General features: G+C 48.7%; 1 long non-coding RNA gene across 1 annotated transcript; it reads right to left on the bottom strand.

Moving 5' to 3' along the window:
* Window positions 1-11,923: 11,923 nt before the first annotated feature.
* On the bottom strand, window positions 11,924-18,071 carry LOC112664935 (uncharacterized). Its single transcript, XR_003140152.3, has 2 exons — window positions 17,712-18,071; window positions 11,924-12,048 (listed from the first exon to the last, which is right to left on the bottom strand). It is a non-coding gene; the product is annotated as an uncharacterized LOC112664935 (long non-coding RNA).
* Between the last annotated feature and the right edge of the window lie 7,541 nt (window positions 18,072-25,612).

Raw genomic sequence — 25,612 nt, 5'->3', positions numbered from 1 at the left:
CTGTGCTTCCGACATTACATTAGCATTTTTCTTGTTTAATAAAATTCCTATTAGTTTGTTTCTGTTTTCATAATCTACATTAATTTACTTGCTTGTACACTGATCATGTTATGAATTTCATATTCTTAAACGCTTACTCTAGCCCTGCCTCACCCTCGCCCGCCCTTCACGCTGCGCATCCCCCCCACAATCCCGCCAAGCCGTGGGTGAGCAGAAGTGCGGCAGCCAAGCAGGGACGCCATGAACTCCTCCCACGTTCCCGCGATCCTCATGGGCCATCGGAAAGGAAATCATGATCTCCACGTGGCCGCCGTGTGCACGTGCTCGATAGATGCACCTGTTCTGTCCACAGGGGAAGCAGGCTGGGCTGCCGGGCCTGTCCCCCCAGTCCCGACCATGGATTGTGGCCCGGCTCAGGCTGCAGAGGCAGGATGGGGTGGCCGGGCTCAGGGTCACACACACACAGCCTGAGGGCCTGTAGGATGAGCTCAGGTGTGAACTGTGCCGTGAGCTCTGCTGATGCTGGGAGGGCCATGGGCACACGCCCCAGGGGCGCTGCCTGGAGGAGGAGCTATGGCACCTGCACGTGCGCACCTGCACGCCGGCACCAGCACATCAGCACCTGCATGTGGGCACCAGCACGCCAGCACCTGCACGTGGGCACCTGCACGCCAGCACCTGCACATTAGCACCAGCACAGCACATCAGCACCTGCATGTGGGCACCAGCATGCCAGCACCTGCACGTGGGCACCTGCATGTGGGCACCAGCACGCCAGCACTTGCACGTGGGCACCAGCACGCCGGCACCAGCACATCAGCACCAGCACATCAGCACCTGCATGTGGGCACCAGCATGCCAGCACCTGCACATGGGCACCTGCATGTGGACACCAGCATGCCAGCACTTGCACGTGGGCACCTGCACGCCGGCACCAAGCACATCAGCACCAGCACGTCGGCACCTGCATGTGGGCACCAGCACATCAGCACCAGCACGCGGGCACCTGCACGTGGGCACCAGCACGTTGGCACCTGCACTTCGGCACCAGCACACGGGCACCTGCACGTCGGCAGCTGCACACGGGTACCTGCACCTTGGCACCTGCACACTGGCACCTGCACCTTGGCATCTGCACACTGGCACCTGCACATCAGCAACTGCACGTGGGCACCAGCACGTCGGCACCTGCACTTCGGCACCAGCACACGGGCACCTGCATGTCGGCAGCTGCACACGGGCACCTGCACCTTGGCACCTGCACGTGGGCACCTGCACCTTGGCACCTGCACACTGACACCTGCACGTCGGCACTAGCACGTGGGCACCTGCACGTCGGCAGCTGCATGTCGGCACCAGCACGTGGGCACCTGCATGTTGGCAGCTGCATGCGGGCACCTGCATGTCGGCACCTGCACCCTGGCACCTGCATGTCGGCACCAGCATGTGGGCACCTGCACGTCGGCAGCTGCACACGGGTACCTGCCCTGCACACGGGCACCTGCACGTCAGCACCTGCACGTTGGCACCTGCACGCTGGGTGTCTCCCTGCCTCGTGGGCTGCCTTGTGGGCTCCCGGGAAGGAGGCTGGGCCCAGGAAGAGGCCAAGGGGCAGCGAGCACTCGCCTACGTGCAGACACCTGCCCAGGCTCCCTGTTTCTCCGTCGGGACCCGGAGCCAGTGCGGTGACTCTGCGGCAGGGGTGAGGCGACTGGCACTGATGGAGCGGGAAGACTGAAGGGGGAGGTCGAGGGGAAGGATGGTGTTTGCTCCTTTCCTCAGTGGAACACAGGCCTGCGGGGGTCCCGGGGCGACGCGCTCCTGTGTGCCCCGCCTGCCTCCTGCCTTCCCGGGGCTGCAGCGGCGCCCGCCAACGTCCAACCCCCCATCTGAAGCCACCGCGGCCGGTCCGCCCGCACTGCCCACGGCCTCCCCTTGTACCAGGGCTCTCGCCTGCGGGCCGGGGCTGCAGCTGGAGGGTCCGCAGCCCCCGGGGGCAGAGGGGACCGGGCACCTGCGCTTCCCCGCGGGTGGAGGCTGCGGGACCGAAATCCCCACCCCACTCATTACGTTTTCTTCGAATCTTGCTTTGACCCAAAGATATGGGAGCAAGTGTTTCCTTAGGACAGACGCCTCATTTATTCATTTTTTTATTAAGGATTATAATAAATTGGGGCACCCCGGGGGGCTCAGTGGTTTGGTGCCGCCTTCAGCCCAGGGCCTGATCCTGGGGTCCCGGGATTGAGTCCTGCGTCGGGCTCCCTGCGTGGAGCCTGCTTCTCCCTCTGCCTGTGTCTCTGTCTCTCTCTCTCTCTCTTTCTCTGTCCCTCATGAGTAAATAAATAAAATCTTTTTTTAAAAAGGATTATAATAAATCTCCCAATGATGACTTTGTGTTCCATATGACTATTTTTTTAATTCAAATTCAATCAGCCAACATGCAGCACGTCCTCACTTTCTGGGGCAGAGGTCAGGGGTTCCGCGCCCTTCCTCCTGCAGGCCCCGCCCCGCCCCTAGCTCCGCCCCGGACCCGCCCCGCCCCACCCAGGCCCCGCCCCAGGCCCGGCCCCACTCAGGCCCCGCCCCTCCCTGGCCCCGCCCCGCCCGGTCCCTGAAGCTCCGACTGGGTCCCTGAATGCCGAGGCAAGTCCTCAGGGCGGCGAATCCGTGTCCGCGCGCGGACAGAGCCGAGCCTTCAGCAGCAAGCGACGAAACGCAGACACTAACGGGACCCCGCGGCGTCCGGTGACCGCGCCCGTTCGGACCGCGCTCCCGGCGCGTGGGCGAGCTGGTCCCAGAGCATCTTCTCCGCAGCCGCGGCCCGGGAGGCTCCAGACACTGGCGCGCTGCGGCGGGTGCGCGGGTGTCGCACGAGGCCCAGGGCGTCGGTCCCCGCAGCCGTGACCCGCTCAGGGGGGCGCCCCAGGAGCCGCCGGAGACCCCAGACCCGGGGCTCCCGCCGGCCGTGGCTCAGGCCGTGAGACCTTCGGTCCCGCGTGGTTGGGGGGTCCTGCAGCTGCAGCCCCGACGAGCAGGAGCCCGAGCTCCGCCGAGGCCGCACCTGGGCCAGGCGCCGAGGGCCGGGGCAGCGCACCTGCGCCAGCGGAGCACAACCGGCTCACGGGGCCCCTCCCCTCTGCAGTCGCAGGTGCACAGGCCGCTAGGCAGGTGCACAGGCCGCTAGCCACCGGGTGACCCTGTGGGCGACCTAACCTCCTCTCCGGGTCGAGGTGGCTTGATCCAGCACGCACCATCAGCGGTCAGTCCTCCAGCCACTTTACGGTTAAAAAACCAATGGCTTCAAAAGGTGAAAAGAAATCATAAAATCGAAATGAATAAATCTGTAATTATAGGGCACTTTTCATGTTAACCGCACAAGCTGCGACACAACCCGCGTGCTTCTTACTCCGGTGCACACGGTATGAGGCTCTGCAGGGGTCGCCTCAACTCTCAGGTGAGCGGAGCCCTTGGGGTCCCCGCCCTGGGCCCACCTGCCTGCACCCCGCCCTCTGGGTCAGCCTGGGCGGCTCGGCTGGGAAGTCAGCCCCCAACCCCGCTTCTGTCCCAAGCCATCTCCTCTACGTGTGTCCATCTGTCCGGAGGCAGGTGAGTCGCCGCATTGTGTCCTAGGATGTCGTCGCTAATATTCTCACGTCAAAGTCAGAAGCCGGCACCCACACACAGGTGACTCCCAGGTGACAGCCTCACAGCCGACTTTCTGCAATCCCACTGTCCTGCCTCTGTTCATGCTTGAAAAATAGCCGTTTCCAAACCCTGGAGAGGAATCCAGGCAGGTGGACCTGCAGAAACAGCATGTTTAACAGTTCGATCACGATGGAAGCGCCTCTCTTCATTCCCTTAAGGGGGAGAACGTGAAATCATTAGATTTACCAACTAAGGTGCATTAGGAACTGATTTGCCAAATTACACTCCAGACCAATGCATCTCGATGAATTTTGTCCGACAAAAGGCATCATCTTAAAACTGAGACCGTGTTTCCCAGAAGAGAGCAGGGGTCGTGCTTCAGGAAAGAGCTTCATGCTTCAGTGCTTGACCCTGCAAACTCCTGTCCTCTGCTCCTACAGGACAGACCCGGGGTGGTCCGTGCCGGGTCCCCAGAGCCTGGCCGGCCGGGAGCTCAGTGCTTCCTTTAAATGATCAAGTCAGGAAAGAAAGAAAGGGTCGTGGATGAACAGGCTTTGACGTCGGAATATGGAGGCTATAAAATGTTGATATCCCAAAAGTTAAAAAAGCAAAAACTCTCCGGCATGTCTCCGGCGTGTCTCAACTGTGGCAAGTGCACTCATCTTTCTTGACCTTTGGTTCTCTGACACTTGGCAAAGTAGCATCTGCCACGTGGGGTGGTCACGAGAATCCCACAACACAACCCAAAACTGGCACCTGGTTGAGGCGAAAATGCTTCCAACTGTGTCCACTCCTCCGCTCCCATTATCATAGTCAACTTCTTGTAATGCATCCACGCTTTGGCGTTAGGATGATCTGAAGTTGCTTCCTCCAAAAATGACCCATTTTCTAAAGCTCTGGGTTATTTTATAGGAAAATAAATACAGGAGGCAAACAAGGAAAACGATGCCCAAAGGTCTGATATCACAACCTGATGGGTTACAGCCTTGAAAATGTGACTTAGGGGCAGCCCGGGTGGCTCAGCGGTTGAGCACCTACCTCCAGCCCAGGGCATGACTCCGGGGTCCTGGGATCAAGTCCCATGTCAGGCTCCCTGCATGGAGCCTGCTTCTCCCTCTGCCTGTGTCTCTGCCTCTCTCTGTGTGTCTCTCATGAATATATAATAAAATCTTTAAAAAAAAAAAAAGAAAATGTGACTTACATTATGGTGCGATGTTAAGATATTTAGAATTATTGATAATATTTGTTAGAAAGTCTTCATCTCTGTGGTGGCAAATATATACAACATAACCGACACTTGAAGCATTTGTCCAGTTCACATCCACGTTGCTGTGCAACCATCGCCACCATCCGTCCCCAGCACGCTCTCGTGTTCTCAGCCTGAGCTGTGCACGTGAGACCCTCACTCCCCATTCTTCCTCCCCCCAGCCCCTATCCTACTTTGCAACCGTCGTTTTGTTCCCTGTCTCTGTGGATGTGACTGCTGTGGGCACCTCAGGAAGTGGGCTCATGTCGTGTTTGTCCTCCCGTGATGCACAACATCCTCAAGGTCCATGGGTGTTGTGGCAGGTGTCAGACCGAGATGACCCCACTGTATTCAGGTACCGCATCCTGTTTATCCATTTGCACACTGATGACATTTGCACTGTCGCCGCATTAGCTTCTACTAGTGAATGATGCTGCCATGAAAACGGTGCAAGTCGCTGAGGCTCTGCTTTCCCTTCCTTTGGGTGTATACCCAGAAGGAGAATTACTGGATCAGAAGATAATTCTGTATTTAATTTTTTGAGGAAACATACTGTCTTCCATTTTACATTCCCAACAACAGCACAAGGGCTCGGATTTTTCTGCATCATTGTCAGCTGCGGCTCCTGTGTGTTTAGCAAGAGCCATCCTAATGGCTGTACAGGGCTATCTCATTGTGGCTGCGATTTTAATTTCCCAAACAGTTAATAATGTTGAGGGTCTTCTCATGTGTTTATTGGCCTTCTGTCTAGCTTCTTTGGAGACACATGTGCTCAAGTCTTTTGCCCATTTTTAAATTTTTTAAATTATTATTGTTGTTGAGCTGTAGGAAATCTTTCTTTATTCTAGATACTAATCTCTTATCAGGTAATGATTTGCAAATATTTTCTCCCATTGTCTGAGTGGTCTTCTCACCCTGTTGATAGAGTCCTTTGATGCACAAAAGTTTTTAATTTTAATGAAGTTCAATTTATCTATTTTCCTTTTTCTGGCTCTGATTTTAGTATAATATCCAAGACATCACTGAAAATCCAATGTCATGAAGCTTCCCCTCTGTTTTATTCCAAGAGTTTTATAATTATTACCCTTAAGTCTTTGATCCATTTTGAGTTAATTTTTGTATATGGTGTGAGATAAGGATACAACCTCATTCTTCGGCATGTGGATGTCCAGTTTTCCCGACACAGTTTGTTGAAGAGATTGTCCAGAAAGTCCTCATTTAAAAAAAAAATCTCAAAAGGAAGCATTGTTAACATGTTTCAATTGGAACACTAATTTTTATATTGAAATACAAAAACATTTGCCATGTGTTGTGCACTTACTCGATGCCAGATAGTAGACTAAAGTCTTTGCATGCATTATCTCTAAGATTCTGCAGAGCCCAGCGAGATTTATGCTTTTAACAAATATCTATTCTATGTCTGATACATCAGCTACTCTCCTAAGCACTGGATTTAGCAGTGAAAAAAAAAAAAAAAAAAGCAAATGAAAATCCCTGGTTTCATACAGAAGAATTCTAGTGGAGGAGACATATAATAAACACAGAAAATGTGTAGAATTACGGGTAATTGGTATGCTGAGAAAAGTAAACTAAGGAAAGGGTGTAGGGTTTACTGGGGTAATGAAGGGCTGCGATTCAAAACACAGGGGCCAAGCCCCAGGGGAGGGTGACTGAGTGAAGGCCGGACCTGGGGAGGCTGCGCCAGGGGCACGAGGGGAAAGGCATCGCTCGCGCGGAGAGCCCGGGAGGCCGATCACACCCGCGGTCCCTCCGGTAACAGGTCACAGACAGGGCCGGCCCGGCTCGGCCGACCCCACACCTGAGCTTCTTGCCACTTCATCACACCAAGCACCCGCCGTCTGGGACCGTGGGAGGTCCCCGGGCGTTGGCTGAGGGCAAGGGTTCACTGCGGGAAGGAATACCTTTTACTTTCTAGCAGCAAAGGCCCTTCTCCCGGGGTGGCCCCTTGACCTGCTTGCCCGAAGGACCTGCGCTCGCGGCCTGGGCCGCTTCCCCGGGAAGGCCATCCCTGAAGGCTCCCCGACGTCTCCTCTCCCCCGGACCCCAACTCACCATCAGGTGCTGACTTCCGCCCTCTTCTTCCTCAGTGCCTCCCTCCATCAGGGTTGGACACGTCCTAGGAGCATAGGCCAAAGCCCCGGGGACACCACGGGCAACCTAGAACGATCGCAGGACCCCGAAACACGAACAGCAATGCACGTCGGATGAGGAAGTCCATACAAGGAAACCCTGCTGAGCACCAATACGTAGGAGTCCATGGGCTACAGTCACTCCCTTCCCAGGCTTTGACCCCATGCCTTGCCGCGCGACCCGAGCGCCCCACCAGGCTGGCAGCGCGCCTCCTGACCCCGTGGCCACCTGTGGAGCCCAGGCACACGGTGGACAGGCCGAGGCACCCCCCATAAATCCTCGCAGCCCTGCGCCGGCTTCAAATTATACCGCACCTGTCGTGAACTTGTGTCTTCTCAACAGTCACTCTTCTATTTATCCTGCAAGTATGACGTGAAAAGATACTGCGTGTTGTTTGAGAGAGCAGTGGACACGAGGCTGTGTCACCAGCCGTGAGCAGACGAGGCGGCTCCCCGTGGATGGAGTGACCACGTGGCCCAGGAGCAGGGCCCTGCTCTGCACCTGGGCGCCCGTAGGCCTCACCTCCCTGGGCCCCCGATGTCACCTCCGAAGCGCTGGAGACCGTCGGGCTGAACATCACAAATCTTGGATGGTCCCCGAAACTCATTCCAGCTCAGAATCCCTATGATTCTAATTATACTATTCTTTAAGATTCTCGGGAATATTGTCATTTGAAACATGATATTGGTAACGTCCCAAGCCAACAAGCATTCATGAAAGAGCCTTTCCATGTGGACCATATGGATTTAAAATCTCTTTCAAGTGCAGTATTTAGATTTTGGAACAGATACAGCATTCTTTTTTGGAACAACTAAAGCACTTTTATTATATGTCTTCGAGCATTTGTAGGCAAAAAAATATATGTACTTTAAAAAATGAAATGGTCTTCAGGCCTACGGAAGCTTTGTAGCTACACCAAGGATACATTCAAAGACACCAGTGGTGCAGGGAAATGACGGACAACTAACATCATCGGAGGCAGGAAGAGCCACATCACGGCTCAACCGTGTGCGTCGCAATGTCTCAGCCTCGGCACTACTGACGTCTTGGACCGGGTGGTCTGTATCGTGAGGCCCATCCTGTGCGCAGTGGGGATTGGGGAGCACCCCTGGTCTCCACCCACTAGATGCCAGCACCCTTCCCCGAGGTGCGACAACCAAAGGTCGGTGCAGGTGGGAAGCCCTAGTGCCCCTGGGATGTCCGCAGGACACGCGGCATTGGAAAGGAGCCCCCCACCTCCCATGGACCCCTGAAAGCCAGCGTAAGACGTCCCCCAGGAACAGTAGAAAGACCATTCACGGCGGCGGACAGTTAGCCAACTGCTCCAGGACCTGTCTCCCGGGACTGGGCTACACCCACGCCCACCCGAGTCAATCCGCCGCAGGAGCCTGTATCCAAGATTTCAGGACGCGTCCAGAGATGTTCATATATTCGCCGAGTGTCACACGGTTACAGCTTTTTGCATAATCCATGGCAATTCACGTGATCTTTCCAGATTATCAAATAAACCTTCAATTTTAAACTTCTAAAATTGGAGCAACTAAAGCACTTTGTTTAGGCTTCTAAAATTTGAGTGAAATGTAGCAAAAGTCTCTCTCTCATCCTTTGGAAATTAAAAATGTCACTGTTCCTACACACTAAAATCTCTGCGCACTAAAATATTTAAAGGGTTTAAGTTCAGTCATATAAACTGAGAACTGGCAAGTAATCACAGATCAGCATGCTGCGCTAAATATAAACAGGATTTGGAAGAACCTCCTAGCTTCCTTCTCCAAGACGCTGCCCTCAGCCAGTTGGGGGGGGGTGGTTCGCAGGCACGGTGAGCGGGAGCCCGACGGACGGTTCAGGGGGAAATCTGAGTGTGGCTACAACCCTCTGGCTCCCCCCGTGGGGCCCCCTTCTCCCCACCAGCCGGGAGGAGAAGCTGAAGATGCACGACACCCGCAGCCCACACGTAAGCCTCCCTGCGCAGAACCTTCTCTTCCCATAGAATAGAGGAAGCCCGGGTCAGAAAGCGTGCCCGGGCCTGGCTCCATGCAACCAAGGCCTCCCTCCACAAGAGAAGAGAGGAACTCGGAAGCTCTTAGAAAGTCTCCCCCCAGATTACGAATGCAGGTGCCCCGAACCTGCTCCCCTCATCCCATCGTATTTACAGGGCCCTGGTGGGGCCAAGGCCGCAGGCTCCCTGTCCTTGGGTGGCTCAGAAGCAGCCATCTGAGGCAAAACTTTGTGTTTGCAGGAAGTTGGTGGTTAAAGCTATGAGGGTAGGGCTGAGTTGGCAACACTAGGTTGGCCCCGGGGACATATAATTGTCCCAGAAAAGCTCCGTAAAAGAGCAAAGTCCTGGTAACAGTGCAGGCGGGGAGCTGCTCGCAAGTCTTGAATAATCATTCATAAACCTGCTCTGAGGTGCGAAGGGAAAACAGAACCCAGCTCCAGAATATGAAGCAGAAGAAAGTCATGGGAGTGAAGCGGATATTTGTGGAGAACAGAAAATAGAGGAACTTTATAAAGAGCTCTAGTGATAAAAAAAAAAAAAAAAAAAGCAGGAATATAGAACCACAATAGAAAAAGATTATATAAGACAACTTTCTCGAGCTGAAAAGGAACAAATGCAGTCATTCCAGACAAAAAAATAAAAAATAAAAATAAAAATCAGTGACAACGTCTGTGTGGACAACAAGCATAAAGAAAGAACCTGAGTTTTATTAGCAAGACAATGATGGGGAATTTGTCTGCTCAGCAACCAAAATACAATTTTCCTCTTAAACCTTAACTATCTAAATATGGCATAAGGCCCACCAATGGTGGAAAGAGGACACAGGACGGCACGATGTTTTAGCCATCAAGGTGCGGTTGAGCCAATAAATAGAAATACAGCTCAAAACAATCCCCCTCGGGAAGCCTTCCCGAAAGATCTCCCCGGAGAGTAGTTCTAATCCAGCATGACACGAATCCAAGCAGAGTTCAAGCATGGAAACATTCCAGAAAGTATTAAAACCAATTAAACAGGGAAGCCTGGGTGGCCCCATCGGCTCAGGTCGTGATCCCGGGGTCCTGGGATGGAGCCCCGGCCGGTCTGCTGCTAGGCGGGGAGCCTGCTTCTCCCTCTCCCCCTGCCCGTGCTCTCTCGCTCTCGCTCGCTCTTCAAATAAACAAATAAATAAAACCAATTAAACATAGACGTGTCTAAAGAAGTCTGTTTACAAAACCGGACTCAGATATCAATCTGAATCTACAGCATCACAAGATCTAGCACGTGAAGTGCAGCAAGGCACGTGAGGGAACGGTGCGCCCCGGACCCACAGGCCGAGGCCTCACCCCAGCACGAAGGCACCGCAGAGGGCATGTGGGCATTCCCGAAGGCTCCAGGCCACCGAAGAGTCCTACTCCCGGAGCACTGATGTCCCCACAAGAGGAAGAGCCCGAGGGAGCACTCACAGAGGGGACACCCGGGAGGACATAGGGGAGGACACAGGCCTGAGGCAGCCCACGCCCCGAAGACCTCAGGTCACCAGAGACCAGCCCCGTCCACGCCCTACCTCAGGCCTCCAGCCTCCAGGACCCGCAGAGCCCGCACATCAGGGTGCAGGCCCCCAAATCCGTGGCTTGTTAGGGCCGCCAGTCAGACCAGTACCATGTGCCGGGAAGTGACGCCTAGTTTTATTTTTATTTATTTTTATTTTTTTTAATTCATTTATTCATGAGAGACACAGAGAGAGAGGCAGAGACACAGGCAGAGGGAGAAGCAGGCTCCATGCAGGGAGCCCGATGGGGGACTCGATCTTGGGACCCCAGGATCACGCCCTGGGCTGAAGGCGGCGCTAAACTGCTGAGCCACCAGGACTGCCCTGACACTTAGTTTTAAACAATGGGTTTTAAATATTTGTTTTAAAAAAACAAATAGGTTTTAAGAATAGAACGTTGTCAAGTTGAGTGTGACTATTACAGGAACACAGGCTAAAATGACTTTAATACAAATAGCCAGTAGTATAATTACACCGTCAATAAATAGCGCCTAAAATACTAGTCAATAATATTTTATTATTAGCTTTAAGCATGCAATTAATGAATTATGACACAGAGTGAGGACAGCATTTGAAAAATAAAACAAAAAAAAAGAATTAGAAGACAGAAAAATGACAAAGTATATGATTCAAATGCTAATTCTTTAAAAATAAGCAAAAATAATTATTATTTTTTTTAAATAATTATTTTTCAAAAGCCATTTATGATATAAAAGAAAGTGCAAAATCACTTCATTAGAAAACATTATGAAGAGTGTTTTCCATCCTAGAGACATAAACCCTATATATAATGTATTTACTAATTTAGTACCAGGTATGTTAATATAATCACACATTTTGATGAAGCAGTATTTACATAAAAATGTAAGGATAGTTTAATACTAATATATGCATCCTCAAAATTCATCACAACCCTTGACCAAAGAAAAACATTATTTATAGAGATCATAAAACTGCTTTATAATAAAATCCAGCATCTACTTATGGGGAAAAATCTTCTGTTTATATAAAAATTGGGTTTAAAAAAATCAGTTGCAAACCATCATGGAAAAACTTAATGTCGGACTAATACAAGAAATTCATTCTTAAAAAACAAATAAGCAAGGATCCTTTTTTCCTTAAAATGCCCAATATTATCACAATTACTTAGTGTAAATAACAGCTACAATGAAATGTATATTCTGGCCTCTGTGCCAAGGTGATGACAAAAATTATGTCCAATCCTTACATTTACTCAAGAAGGTCTTGAGATTATTTACCTACAAAGCCCAAGGGAGCGTGTTGGAAATTAATAATGAGATACGGTGGTCAGACACGGGTAAATGTGAGAAATCTCAGGGCTGGTATCAAAAAGTATGATGGAAAAGAATCTTTTAATGACTGCAACAAAAGTATACAGTACGCAGGACTGCACATGCATCCATGTGAGGATCTGTATGGAGGACCGTCATTGGTGGATGGGGGAAAACTCTCGAAGACCTGGATAAATGGAGAGAGGTCTCAAATTAAAACAAAATACGATAAGGATATCAATTCTTCCCATATAATCTGACAGAACAAACCTAAGCTCATTTACAGAAAGAGAGAAAAATTCATTCTAAAAGCATATTTAAGGTACAATAAGTTGACACTTGGATAACTGACATTAAAATGTATTTTAAAGTTTTAAGGATTGAGAAAGTATTACGATGGAACAGCAACCGATGAACAAATAAAGGGATCGTGCTAAGAACAGACTCAAGACATACAAATACTCATCACCTGGTGTCTTCCAAGAAGTAACATGAATTTAAAAGCATTAAGCGTAAGTGAAAGACCAAGGAATCTCTAACATTTTATTTATTTAGATATAATTGACATACTGCTTTGTGTTAGCTCCGGATGGACAACATAATTGTTTGATGGGTGCAGGTGTTGCCAAATGATCCCTCCAGCAGGTGTGGTTACCATCCATTCCTCACGGTTACACACCTTCTCTTGTGATGAGAACTTTTAAGATCTTCTCGGACTTACTTATTTTATAACTGGTAGTTGGCATTGTTTGACCACGGAAGGGTTAGATTTTTTTTTAAGTGCTGTTTTTTATTTTATTTATTTATTTACTTATTTATTTTAAAGATTGTATTTATTTATTCATGAGAGACACAGAGAGAGGCAGAGACCCAGGCAGAGGGAGAAGCAGGCTCCGTGCAGGGAGCCCAACGCGGGACTCGATTCCGGGACCCCAGGATCACGGCCTGGGCTGGAGGCAGGTGCCCAACCGCTGAGCCCCCCAGGGATCTCCTGTGTTCCCTGCATTTAAATATATTTAAATTCCTTAGACACTGACCAGTGATGAAGGCCAGCTGGTGAGTCCAGTCGCCGGCTTCCTCTCTGTTCTCCTTCCCCCGCTCCATCCTCTACCGTCCTGTCAGACTGCAAGTAAAATCTGCTCTTCAAAGGGAATCATTATATTCCCGATGAATCAGGTAATTTCTCTCCCTCAACCAGGCTTGGAGAAAGATTCTTCCCTGCTTAGATATGAGGGATGAAACCTGGATACTTGTTCCAGGACTACAGACCCCACGTTTGCAGAGCATTTTCATGAAGAACTTTCATCTTGTTTCAGGGACATACGGGCGGGCGGTGTGTTTTTTTACCGCTTTGGTAAATTGCGCCTGATGAAGCAATGGAGCCTCCGAGCCTGCGCCCTTGGAGAAAGGGATCGGGGTGAGGGGGCAGCAGATCTGTGGGATCTGACACCCAGCCGCTGACACCGGCGTGTGGATTCAGGGACTTCCTTTCCTCGCAAGCAACTTGCTGGAGAAGAGCAAGGTCTCCCAGGCCCCGAGCAGCTCATGCAGGCAAGGTGCAGCACGCAGGGTCCTGGTGACCAAAGGAGATGTCCTGAACAAGTGCTGCTGCTGGCTGTGACTCACTTCTAGGGAAGCTGCAGAATTACCTGCTGTTTGGGGGTGCCCATCCCACCCTCAGTGCCCTCTTGGATATAAACTGCTTTTAGTGTCTTCTGATACCAAGGCAGCCTTACCTCAGCTGTCAAAACAATAGTCAACCTAAGAGTGATGTAACCAGAAATGTAAAGCAGCATCACATTTTCCTCTGGTAACAAATCAGAATTATCGAAGTGCTTCCATTGTATTCTCAATTATGTTAATTTTTTTCTTTGCAAAATACTATATAAGGAGTACATAGGTATTGTGAAAAGGGAAGTATTTCAAGCAATATCTGCAATGACCTCGAGGCACTGCAGAACTTTTAGAGTTCTTAACTCAACTTAATCCAGCAGGCAGATAATATAGCATTTCAGGATATGGTCACACACATACTTTAAATTATGTTAGATGAGATGAGATGGATCATCTCATGGATGAGATGGATGGATGGATGCGATATAAAATCACTACTTAAGGCTATATGCTTCTTTATTCAACAAATGTGAGTGAAAAAAAGAAAAAAGGAAGGAAGGAAGGAAGAAGGGGAAAACAGGAGAAACGAAGAGAAACAAACAAGACAAGAAGCAAGGAAAGGAGACCAGAAGGAGAAGGGACAACAGGAGGAAGGAGGGGACTCGCCCATGCAGCCCTGCACCGGCCGGCCCACCGACCCCAGGCCTGATGGAGCCCACGCTCTTGCAGTCACGACAGTAACCGTCATCTGCAATACACTGTGCTAACACCAAAAAGGGGGTTAAAAACAGACTGCTATAAATATATATTAATTTTAATTATTAGAGTTATCTTAATAGCAACAGTTGTATGCTACAATAAGTCAATTTTTAATGATGATTATCTAAAATATAAAAAATTTAAAAGTCTTGGATTTTCATCTTTTAGTGGAAGAGATCACTTTAAAAAAAAAAAAGATTTTATTTATTTATTTATTTGTTCATGAAAGACAGAGAGAGAGAGAGGCAGAGGCACAGGCAGAGGGAGAAGCAGGCTCCATGTAGGGAGCCGGACGTGGGACTCAATCCCGGGACTCCAGGATCAGTCCCTGGGCTGAAGGCAGGAGCTAAACCACTGAGCCACCCAGGGATTCCCAGAGAGGTCACTTTTTAAATGTGAAATAAGAATTCTACACTCTAATATATCCAAAAGCAAATGAGCAGAGAAAAGACATGAGTTTTGTAAAAATGGACATAACTTCATATACACGTATCATGAGTTTTTAAAGAGTATCTTGGGAAAATGTAGCAACTATCTCCAGAATTATACCATTTTTGGTAAAAACTATATTACTGAGACATAACTATAGAAAATTATTACTTTTGTAATTCAAACGAAAAATAAGAACTAACAGAAAGAAAATTAACTCAATAGCTGAAGACAATATTATAGAGAAAATGCAGGAGTCCATGGTGAGTCAATAAGTTATGCCTTTGATACACACCAAACAAAAACAGTAATGCTTAGGAACTATTTATCTAGAGAAAAATATTTCAAAGTTAAATTTTATTATAAATCACTATTGGTAAAAAAATAAAAGAGAGAGAGAGAGAGCGAGAGAGAGAGAGAGAGAGAAAGGGAGAGATATTGATGTTGTATGAAATCAGATTAAAAAAAATCAGATTTCACACATCCCTATGTTCTAAATATGAGGTTCGATAACAATGACAAATGTTTTAGTATTCTTATTTTTTAAACTTGGATAAATTTGGTGTGAATTCACTGCAGGATCACAGACTTGCTGACGCGGTATAGTTAAAAATCTATTATGGAACTGAAAAAAAGTCCTAGAAACAGAAATCTATTTTTCGTATGCTAACTTTAATGTGATTAATTTCCACTTCTCTGAAATGTCCAACTAGCAAAGCTATACCCAGCAGTTATTAACTAACAGTTAAGATAGCTCCGGGTTTTGGCCTTGACCTGGACTCATCAGATAAAGCTCAAGCTCAGTGACCTGACAAAGGCGTGAACATTACGGAGTAGCAGTGCCTTCCGGTGTGCCAAACCCTGGCACACGGGAAGGGTTATACGTGACGCAAGGATTGGATGAAGTAGAATCTATCCCAGCGATGCAAGAAAATCAATCACGAATTACAACACATTGATAGGGCGAAGCAAACAGCACGCACCCGCGTGATTGTCTTGATAGACACAGAAAAAGCATCTGCTAAAATTCGACATCCTTTCATCATCGCTAAAAAATACTCAGCAAACTGGGAATGGCAGAGAACGCCTTTAACAGGATAAAGGGCAACTGAAAAAACCACAGCTAGCTTCACAATTGTTGGTGAAAGACCAAATCTCTCCGTCTAAAACCAGAACAAACCAGGATGCCCACTTTCACACTGCTGTGCTGTAGTCCTAGCCAAAGCAATTATGCAAGAAAAAGAAATAAAAGCCATTCGAATTGGAAGGAAAGAGGTAAAACTATCTCTGTTTGCAGATGACATGTTCTATAAATAGAAGATCCTGTAGGGGCGCCTGGGTGGCTCAACTGGTTGAGCATCTGCCTTGGCTCAGGGCAGGAGCCCAGCCCCACACCCGGCTCCCTCCAGCTTAGTGGACAGGCTGCTTCTCCCTCCCCCTCCCCGCCCGTCTTACCCCCACTCATGCACACTCTTTCTCTCTCTCACTTGCTTCTACCTCTCACTCTCTCAAATAAATAAGTAAATAAAAGCTTAAAAAAAAAGAAAATCGTATAGAATGCACATCAAAAGCTAATTATTAGAGCAAATCCAGCGAGATTGCAGGGTACGAGGTTAACAGAAAAAAAAATCAGTTGTGTTTTTGCACACCAGCATTAAATAATCTGAAAGGAAATGGAGAAAGCAATTCCATTTACAATCGAGTCCCAATGAATAAAATGCGTGAAAGAAACTGAGCCAAAGAAGTAAAATACTTGGGCACTGAAACTACAAAACATTGCTTGAAAGAAATTAAAGGAGGCTTCCACGAATGGAAAGACCTCCCATTCCACAGACCGGAGGACTCAATATTACGAATATGGCAAGGGATCTGTGGGTTTGAGCAGCCCCATTCCAGATCCTCATGACCCCCCTTTTTTTTTGCAGAAATGGAAAAAGGTGATTCTGAGATTCTTATGAAATTGTAAGGAACCCCCAAAATAGCCGAAACAACCCTGAAAAGGAAAAACAAGGTAGGAGGACTCACACTTCCCAATTTTAAAACCTATTACAAAGCATTCGTGAATTCACCCACTCACCAGAATTTATTCACAACCGGAAGTCCCTCCTTCAGCCCTTGCTGCAGGGCTACGTGCAGATCCGCACAGCGAGGCCCACGTCCAAGCCGAGCCCCAGGCTGCCCCTGCCTTCCGGCGTCGGGCCTGTCCGGGGACAGTGTGTGTTTACAGCACAGGCAGTGTCCAATCTTGGCATTTTTTTGTGGGTTTTGTTGGAGATTTTACTGCTTAAACGGCCCCCGAGGAGAGCGCCCAAGTGCCGTGCGGCGTTCCGGGGAGCGAGGCCGGGGCTCCCGGGGAAGGGCCCTGGCGTCGGGTCCCAGCAGCTCCACCAGCTGCATCTCTGTCTTGTCTGCGTGAACTGTCCGTGTTGCCCGTTTTGCCCGTTATCTTCATGGAGGTTGTTCAGGAGGCAGAGGCTTTTCCCTTCCGGCTCACATGCTCTGCAGGGGCTCCACGTCCCCGTGTCACGGGTCAGTGTGCACTCTTGAAGTTTCCACGTCCCACGTGTTGCCTTGCTTTCCCACGACTCGCCCCGTCTCCCCTCCGGAACGTACCGTAAACCCCAGTCCTCCCCCAGGATCTGTCTATACTGCAGGCCACATCGGGATGTGGTGTTCACGGTTTTGTGACTGCACATTCAACTGACGCGACACATACGACAGACTCTAAATCTGTCTTTTAAAAGAAGATTTCGATGTTTCTAGAGTTAATAACTGCCTTGTATTCTATCGGGTTGTTACTTGAGCAATGCAATACTGAGTCTCCTCTCGAGGCTTTCAGACACACACCAGGTTGAGTCTTGGGGACACAACCCGACGCGGGGTTCCCTCTCGTCGGATACACAGACGCCACCAGCACGGCCGTGCCCACCGCTCAGGGGATGCCTCCCCCCACCCCTGCATCCCCGCGGCCTTCCTGCCGGCCCATCCAGTTTGGCGACGGGAATGTGCCAGGGGCTCCCCTGGAAAGGGCATTTGGGAGGCACAGACCTTTGAACACGTTTGATAACATCCGAAGATCCCCGTCTTCCGTCCCCCGTTCGGGTATTTGGCTCCGTGTGGCACTTCCCCTCGAAAATCATCCCCTGTGAAAAGCTGGCTCTCCTTCCCGGGCCAGGGCTGCTTCGCGGAATGTACGTGGTTCCATGGCCGGCCCTTCGTGCTCCTGGTCCTCAGCTCACCACTGTTCTGGAACTTTCCAGGGCTCCAGGTTGGCTAGATTTCCTCCCCCCAATGTGCTGGGCCCTCGGTTTTTTCTGTCAAACGGGAAAGTCGTATCTCCTGGTTCTGGAACTTCGCTCTGTAACCAATTCAGTTACTTCCTTCTCTCTAATTCCTCTGCCTTCTCATTCTAGAATTCTGATTTAATGATACGAGTGAGCCTCCGGGACTCATCGGAACCTTAAGTTTCTCTGTCGGCTTTTCCATCTCTTTGCCTTAAAATTCCAAAGATTTCCTCAACGGTACCATCCGGCTCTTTTACGGACTTAACCTTTTGTTTTATATAGAGAAATACATTCAGGATCCAAGGGTGTGTTGTCGTCCTCTGAATGTTTCTAAGACCGTCTTGTTCTCACCGGACACCACCTCTGACCTCCCTCAGGATGGTTTTGATCATTTTGCTTTCTTTTGCGCGCAACGTCGTCCAATCTGCGTGTTTGCTTGTTGTCCGTCTGTTCCCCACCTTCCCTGATAATACGCCTGCGGTTCTCCCGCAGGTAAGAGACAAGTACTGAACCCAGAGCACCCATCGTCCCCGCCTGGACCCAGCCCGACCCGTTCAGAGGCTGAGCCTGGGCTTCCTCATGGCTGCTGAAGGGCTCGTTGCTCCTCGGCAGGCACCTCCAGACGAGCCAGGGGGACACGCGCCTGCCTGCACTGTCCCTCTCGGAGCCAAGATGCCGGACACCTAGGCAGCCTGTCATGAACCGTAAGGCTACTGTCCAGGCGACGCTGCAGCCATACCCAGGTCCTCCGTCCAGTGTCATGAGAGGGAGCCTGCGGCCTCTCTCGCCAACGAAGGGAAAAGCCCGAGTTCGACCTCTGCAGGGAGGACGGGTGTAGTGGGAGAGGGTGGGGACGGAGGGTGGGGACGGCGTGACGGCCGGCGCCTCCTGCGATGGCACAGCTGGGCTTTGCCCTCGAGCCGGGCCCGGGAGATGCTGCCAACAGGAGGACCTGGACGCTCGGCCTGCCTCGGGGGAAATAAAGTGAGAAACTACTTAATTTCACACAAGACCCAAAATGCATAAAGAAGGGGATTCAGAACACGGCCCCGGGCCGAGCTCCCAGTGCCGACCCCGCCGCAGAACTGTGCACGGACTGGTGACGCTGTGACTCCGGGGTGGGTGACACGCGTGCGTGGCCTCCGGGCCCTGAGAGTCAATGAAGGGACGTGAGCCCCGGAGCGCAAGCGCTGGCATTCGGCAGAGCCAGCTGAGAGCCGCAGATTGTGGATCCCAAGCAATTATATTTTTAAACATGTTCAAAGTTATTTTTAACCTTTTATAGTCCTTTCTGGTTTTCACTGTGCAGAGACTATTTTAAACCTTTTCTTATTAAATTTGGAAATGTAGACAAGGACACTTAACAGCAAATTGTGAATGAAAGAGACAGGGGCCACCCCCACAGGAAGAGGGGCCTGGGGCGGAGACGGGGGAGGGCACACCTGGGGGGCAGCTTCCGAGCACAGACCCAGCGCCAGTATCACCCAGACCCGGCGGCCGCGGGGAACGGATGTGCCCCGGGCTGTGGCCCTCGGGGTCCCCTCTGCACCTTGACTCAGGCACAGGCCACCCTTTTATTTGCACCCCCAGGGACGGCCCAGGTGGGCACCTCACGATGCTCAACCTTCCTTCTCGCCTGCAAAGTACCTGCACTTTAGCTGCTCCCGGCACCTCCTTTCCCCACATCTCAGCCTTCGAGTGGGCACTACAGGGTACCCAGTGCACCCCATCCTTCTCGGGGTGACCCTGAGCACCTCTGTGCACCCCTGTCCTTGTTGGGGTGACCCTGAGCACCTCTGTGCACCCATCCTTCTCGGGTGACCCTGACCACCTCTGTGCACCCCTAGGTGGTCCTGGGTTCCCGGGCTGCTCCTGCTCCCTGGGCCTTCTCACCACTGATCCGTGCATAGTTTGCTCCCTGCTTAACGACAGGAAGAGGGACCCCGTTTCCCAAGGTCCTGGAGCACCCCCTTCCCTCTGCCCCCCCGGGGCCCCCACGCTGACGGAATCTGCTCTTCCCAGGCCCGTGGCCTCTCCTCTCCTTGCTCTCCTCTGTCTCTGCTTCTTCTCCGTAGGCTAATGGGGGACCCTGGGCCACAGTGGAATGAAGGGGGGCCGGGGAGGGACGAGGCGGAGCAGGGGTGACCCCGGTTTACTGGGGGCAGAGGCTTCACCAGTCAGAGGAAAGTGGGATCAAAACTAGTAGGGCCGCGCAGTCCGCAAAAGCGACCGTGTCGCGTGGATTTAGAAGGACAGTCCGGAGACCTGACAGGTTCTCTTGAGCCCGTCTTTGCCTTGATAAGGCTCCGCGGAGGGTGGGCCCAGGTCTCCGGTGCGAGCATTCGTGCGTGCATGTGTCTAGCCGCGGGGTGCATTTCTCCTTCTTTTTGTTTGTTTTATTGTTGTTTTGAGGGTTTGTAAATTGAGGTAAAATTTCCATGCAGTCAGAACCGCAGACCTTACAGGTACATTGTTGAAAGACGAGTTTTTAGAGCAGTTTTAGGTTCAGGGCACAAGTGGGAGGGAGGCCTGGTGGGGCCTCATTCACCCCGTGCCCCCAGAGCCCACACCCGGCCCCCCGCCAGGGCACATTTGTTTCCAGGGATGGACCCACGCAGACACATCAACAGGCCCGGAGCCTAGTGTCTGTTCTGGTTCAGACTGGTGGTGTTCCTTCTGCGGCTCGGGCAGACACAGGTGACGCCTGGGCCCCTGCAGCATCTTACTGCCCTCAGAACTCCCCCCCCCCCCCCCGCCGACCCCCAGCAAGTGCGGCCCTGCGGCCTTCCTGGGTTTGCTGGGTCCCTGCCACGCCGGGATGCTCCGTGCAGGGCCCCCCAGGGCTCACCTCCCCCCAGGAGGAATCCCGCGGCCCCGGAGTCCCGGTGTCGGGCGGGCGGTGGATGCCCTGGCGTCCCCAGCTCCGAGGCTGTCCCCCACGTGTCTCCCCTTCTCCCTGCCCCCCGTCCCTCCCGCCTTCCGGCCTCTTGCAGGACGCACCGACCCAGCATCTCTGTGTTTGGGCATCACCACTTGATCACATTTGCAGAGTCCCTCTCCCCAGTCCAAGGACCCACACAGGCCCAGGGCTCAGGACCCATGTCTTCGGGGCCACCATTCCCACGCAGCACACCAGTCGAGACACAGAAACAGCCCCATCACCCCAAGAGCTGTGTCAGTCCTACCAGCGCTGCACACTGGCCCGGGTCTGGCCTCATCACGCGCTTGCCCGTTCGCGGTCTCTGCGAAGGGACAAGGCAACACGGGGTCCCAAGCAGGTGCCCGAGCCATGGGGCCCGGCCCAGCCCACGCTCCGCCTGAATGGCGGGGCGCCTCCTTCACCGCGGGGTGCTCCCGGTCCTGTGAGCGCGCCTGTCACCCTAAGACCTGTTTTCCTGCTGGTGGCTGCGTGGATCGCCTGCAGCCTTCGGGGCCGTGAGAGAAGCTACTGGACGTTCTCGGGCAAGCTCCTCTGTGGACAGACTCTCCCCTGCATCTTGGCTAAACGCCGGCACGGCCCCCCGAGGCCCCAGCAGGTGCATCTTTACCTTCCGAGAACCTGCCAGAGTGTTTCAAAGTCACCGAGCCGCTTCTCGCTGCCTTGGCAACATGTGAAAGGTCAGGTTGCCCTCCGACCACCACCTCCCACCCCCAGATTTGGTGTTTAAACGTTTGCTTTTAGCAAATTGCAATATCGCATCCTGAGATTAATCGACATTCCCTGAGATCCAACATTCTTGAGCGCCTTTGCGTGTTTCTATGGAGTTTACGTGCGTCTTCGTTAGGAGAACCGGAGCCTGAATCACTGAACCATTTTTATTTGGTCTTCTACTTTTTATCGACTCATTTGAGTCGTTTATATATTATTGATAAGTCTCTGTCAGATGTATTATGAGTATCTTCCCCCATTCTATGACTCGCCTTTGTATTTTCTTAATAATACGCTTCACAGAAAGGTCTTAACATTTTGGTGCAGTCTGATTTTCCAATTTGTTCTTTAGGGGCCAGTGCTGCTGCTTCTTCTTCTTTTTTTTTTTTTCTCTTTAGGAAGGCTGCAGAATATTCCCTTGTGCTTTGTTCAAGGAGCTTTATAGGTTTAGCTTTTATTTGGCATATGAACCGTAATCTGTTTATGTCTGTAGTGAGAGGTAGGGATAGAAGTGATTGGCTATTTCCATTTATTCATTCTGTTTTTCCAACATCATTTTTAAAAACACCCTTTCTCCACTTAGTTTCTCTAGAAATTTGTCAAAAATCAATTTATCATCTACCTGGGTGTCTTTCCGAGCCAGCCACCTGTTGTTGCATTGATGGAATTGTCTACACCACACTGTCTTTATTACTGTGGATTTTTAGTAAGCCTTGCGCTTTGGTAGGAGAATTCCTCTTTTTTCTTCTTCCTCATCGAAAGTATTTGGGCTGTTCCAGGTCCTTTGCATTTCCATATAAGCTTTAGGATTAATTTGTAAATTTTTACAAAAACAGCCTGTTGGCATTTTGATTGGAATGTGTTGAGTCTAAATAACAATTTGTGGGTATTTGAATTCCTAACAAAATAAATCTCTACATTAATGGTAGTAATATTTCCCCCCATTTGTTTAAATATTCTTTAATTTCCTGCATTATTCTTTACCACTTTTTAAAAATATGCTTCTGAATATTTTATATTCCATCTTAATTCTATTATAAATTAGGTTTTATTTCATTTTCCATTTGCCTGATGCTAGTATATAGAAATAGAAATGCAATTAATTTTTATATTTACTTTGTATTTTATGCTCTTGCTATAAATTCACTATTTCTAGTAGTTATTTTGTATATCCCTTGAAATTATCTACATACACAATTGTGCTGTGTGTAAATAAAGACCGTTTTCTTTCTTCTTTTCCAATTCATATGCCTTTTTATTTCTTTTTCTTGTTTAATTGCACTGGCTAGCTACTCTGATGCAATGTTGAAATTCAGTGGTCAGAAAGAACATCCTTGTCATGTTCCTGTCTTTAGGGGAAAAGCCTTCAATATTTTACCATTGAGTGAGCTGCTGGTTTTTCATAGATAACCTTTGTCAGATTGAAGAAGTTCTTTTTTATTTTTTTGTTTGCATTTGCTAAGATTTTTCATCACACATAAGTGTTTAATTTTGTCAAATATTTTTCTGCATTTTTAAAATTATATAATTTTTCCTTATTTTATTAATATGTTGGTTTATATTGATGGATTTTTTAAATATTAAATCAAACCTTAGATTTCTGGAATACATGTATTTGGCAATGTTGTATTATCCTTTTGTTTTATCATGTTTGGTATCAGGGCTGTGTGGGTGGGCTGTGTGAATAAAATCAGTGGGAAAGTATTCCTTCATCTATCTCCTATTTTTGTAAGACTTTAATTAAGATTATATTATTTCTTCCAACATTCTAGAATTCACCATTTGGGCTCAAATATACCTTTGTGGTACGTTTTTTTTTTTAAATTTAATAATCTTCAATACAAAAGTTCAAATGAATAGTTGACATATGGCTATTTAAATTTTCTATTTATTTTTGTGTCATTTAGTAAGTTGTCTATCAAAGATTGTCCATTTCATCTAAGTCACCAAATTAATTGGAATTTCTTTGTTTATAATATTTCTTTTACTCGTTCTAAATTATGTAAAAATTGCAGTGATATTCCCTCTTCCATTCTAATATTTTGTGTTTTTATCCTTTTTTCTTGATTAGTCTCACTACAGATTTATCCATTTTATTATTCTTTACAAAGAACCACCTTATAGTATTTTGTCTTTATTGTTTGGCTTTCTCTACCTTACTCATTTAAGCTCTTTATTTATTTTTCATCCTATTCATTTGGTTTTAGTTTACTTCTCTTTTTCTAGTTTCTTATGTGGAAACATAGGGAAAGTTTAAACTGTTGCCCTTTTCTAATATCATCATTAGAAGCATCATCAAATTTCCTTCTAAATGCTGCTATTATTGTAATTATCTTCATAAAGCTAAAATATTTTCCAATTTCCCTAGTGTTTTTATCTCTTACCCCTTAATTATTTAAAGTGTGTTATATAATTTTTAATCATTTGAAGTCTTTTCAAAATTTTTTGTAGTTGATTTTTTAAAATATTTTAAGTTCAATTTGCCAACATATAATAGAACACCAGTGCACACCTCATCATGTGCCCTCCTTAGTGCCCTTCACCCAGTTACCCCATCTCTCTACCTCCCTCCCCTTCTGCAACTGTTTCTTTGTTTCCCAGAGTGAGGAGTCTCTCATGGTTTGTCTTCCTCTCTCATTTCTCCCCACTCAGTTTCCCTCCTTCCATTATGGTCCCTTTCACTATTTCTTACATTCCACATATAAGTGAAACCATATGATGATTGTCCTTCCCCAACTGACTTATTTCACTCAGCATCATACCCTTCATTTCCATCCATGTTGATACCACGTGGTAGGTATTTGTCTTTTCTGATGGCTGAGTAATATTCCACTGTGTGTGTGGGTGTGTGTGTATCACAGCTTCTTTATCCATTCATCTCTAGTTGATTTTTCATTTGATTCAATTTTTGATCAGAGAACAAAAAGCCTGTAAGTTTTCAGGCTTCCAGAGAGTATGGAGACGTATTTTATGACCTAGTATGTGGTCTATCTTGGTGAATATTTCAGCTGCATTTGAAAAGCATGTCTACTCCCTAGTTGTTGTGTAGAGTATTCTATAAAATTAAATTGAAAAAAGGTAAATTGAGTCGAGTTAGTTGATAGCATTGCTCAAATTTTCCATATCCTCACTGGATTTTTTTCTAGTTGTTCTATCAATTACCAAGAAAGGGGCATTGAAAATCATCAGCTGTGATTTTATATTTGTCTATTTCTCCCTTTCATTCTATCAGTTTTCTTTTCATGCATCTTGAGGCTCTGTATTTATATACCTCCACATAAGGATTATTATGTCTTTCTGAAAAACTGACCATTTTATTGTTGTAAAAGGTTCCTCTTTATCTCTGGTAAAATCCTTGTCTTTAAGTCCACATTGTCTGGTACTAAGGTAACCACATCAGCTTTCCTATATTCATTGCATGGTATATCTTTTTCCATCCTTTTAGTTTCCACCTATTTTTTATATTTAAAATCTCAGGCAGCTTATAGTAAGTCTTATTTTCTATTCAGTCTTTTTAGACAACCTCTGCATTTTAATTGGAATATTAGGCCCATTTACATTTAACGTAATTACTGGTATGGTTAGATTCACATCCTGGAACCCTAAATCTGCCATGCTAATGAGGCTAAACTATCCTGGTAAATGAAAAACTAGATAGAGAAGAGCTAAAGAACTTCAGCTTAGGAATCCCCAGTGGCTCAGCGGTTTAGCGTCTGCTTTCAGCCCAGGGCGTGACCCTGGGGTCCCAGGGTCGAGTCCCACATCAGGCTCCCTGCATGGAGCCTGCTTCTCCCTCTGCCTGTGTCTCTGCCTCTCTCTCTCTCTCTCTCTCTCTCTCTCTCTGTCTCTGTATCTCCCATGAATAAATAAATAAAATCTTAAAAAAAAAAAAAGAACTTCAGTGTATCGTCAAGTAGCCCTTGGCCACCAGTAGACCTGTCATCGGTCCACAGATGAATGACAACCCTTCAGAGATCAGTTGAGCTACCTCGGACCAGAAGAACCACCCAGCAGCC

This window comes from Canis lupus, chromosome 17 (genome assembly GCF_003254725.2).
Source record: "Canis lupus dingo isolate Sandy chromosome 17, ASM325472v2, whole genome shotgun sequence".
Taxonomy (NCBI): domain Eukaryota; kingdom Metazoa; phylum Chordata; class Mammalia; order Carnivora; family Canidae; genus Canis; species Canis lupus.
This window is presented reverse-complemented; position numbering and strand designations above follow the sequence as displayed.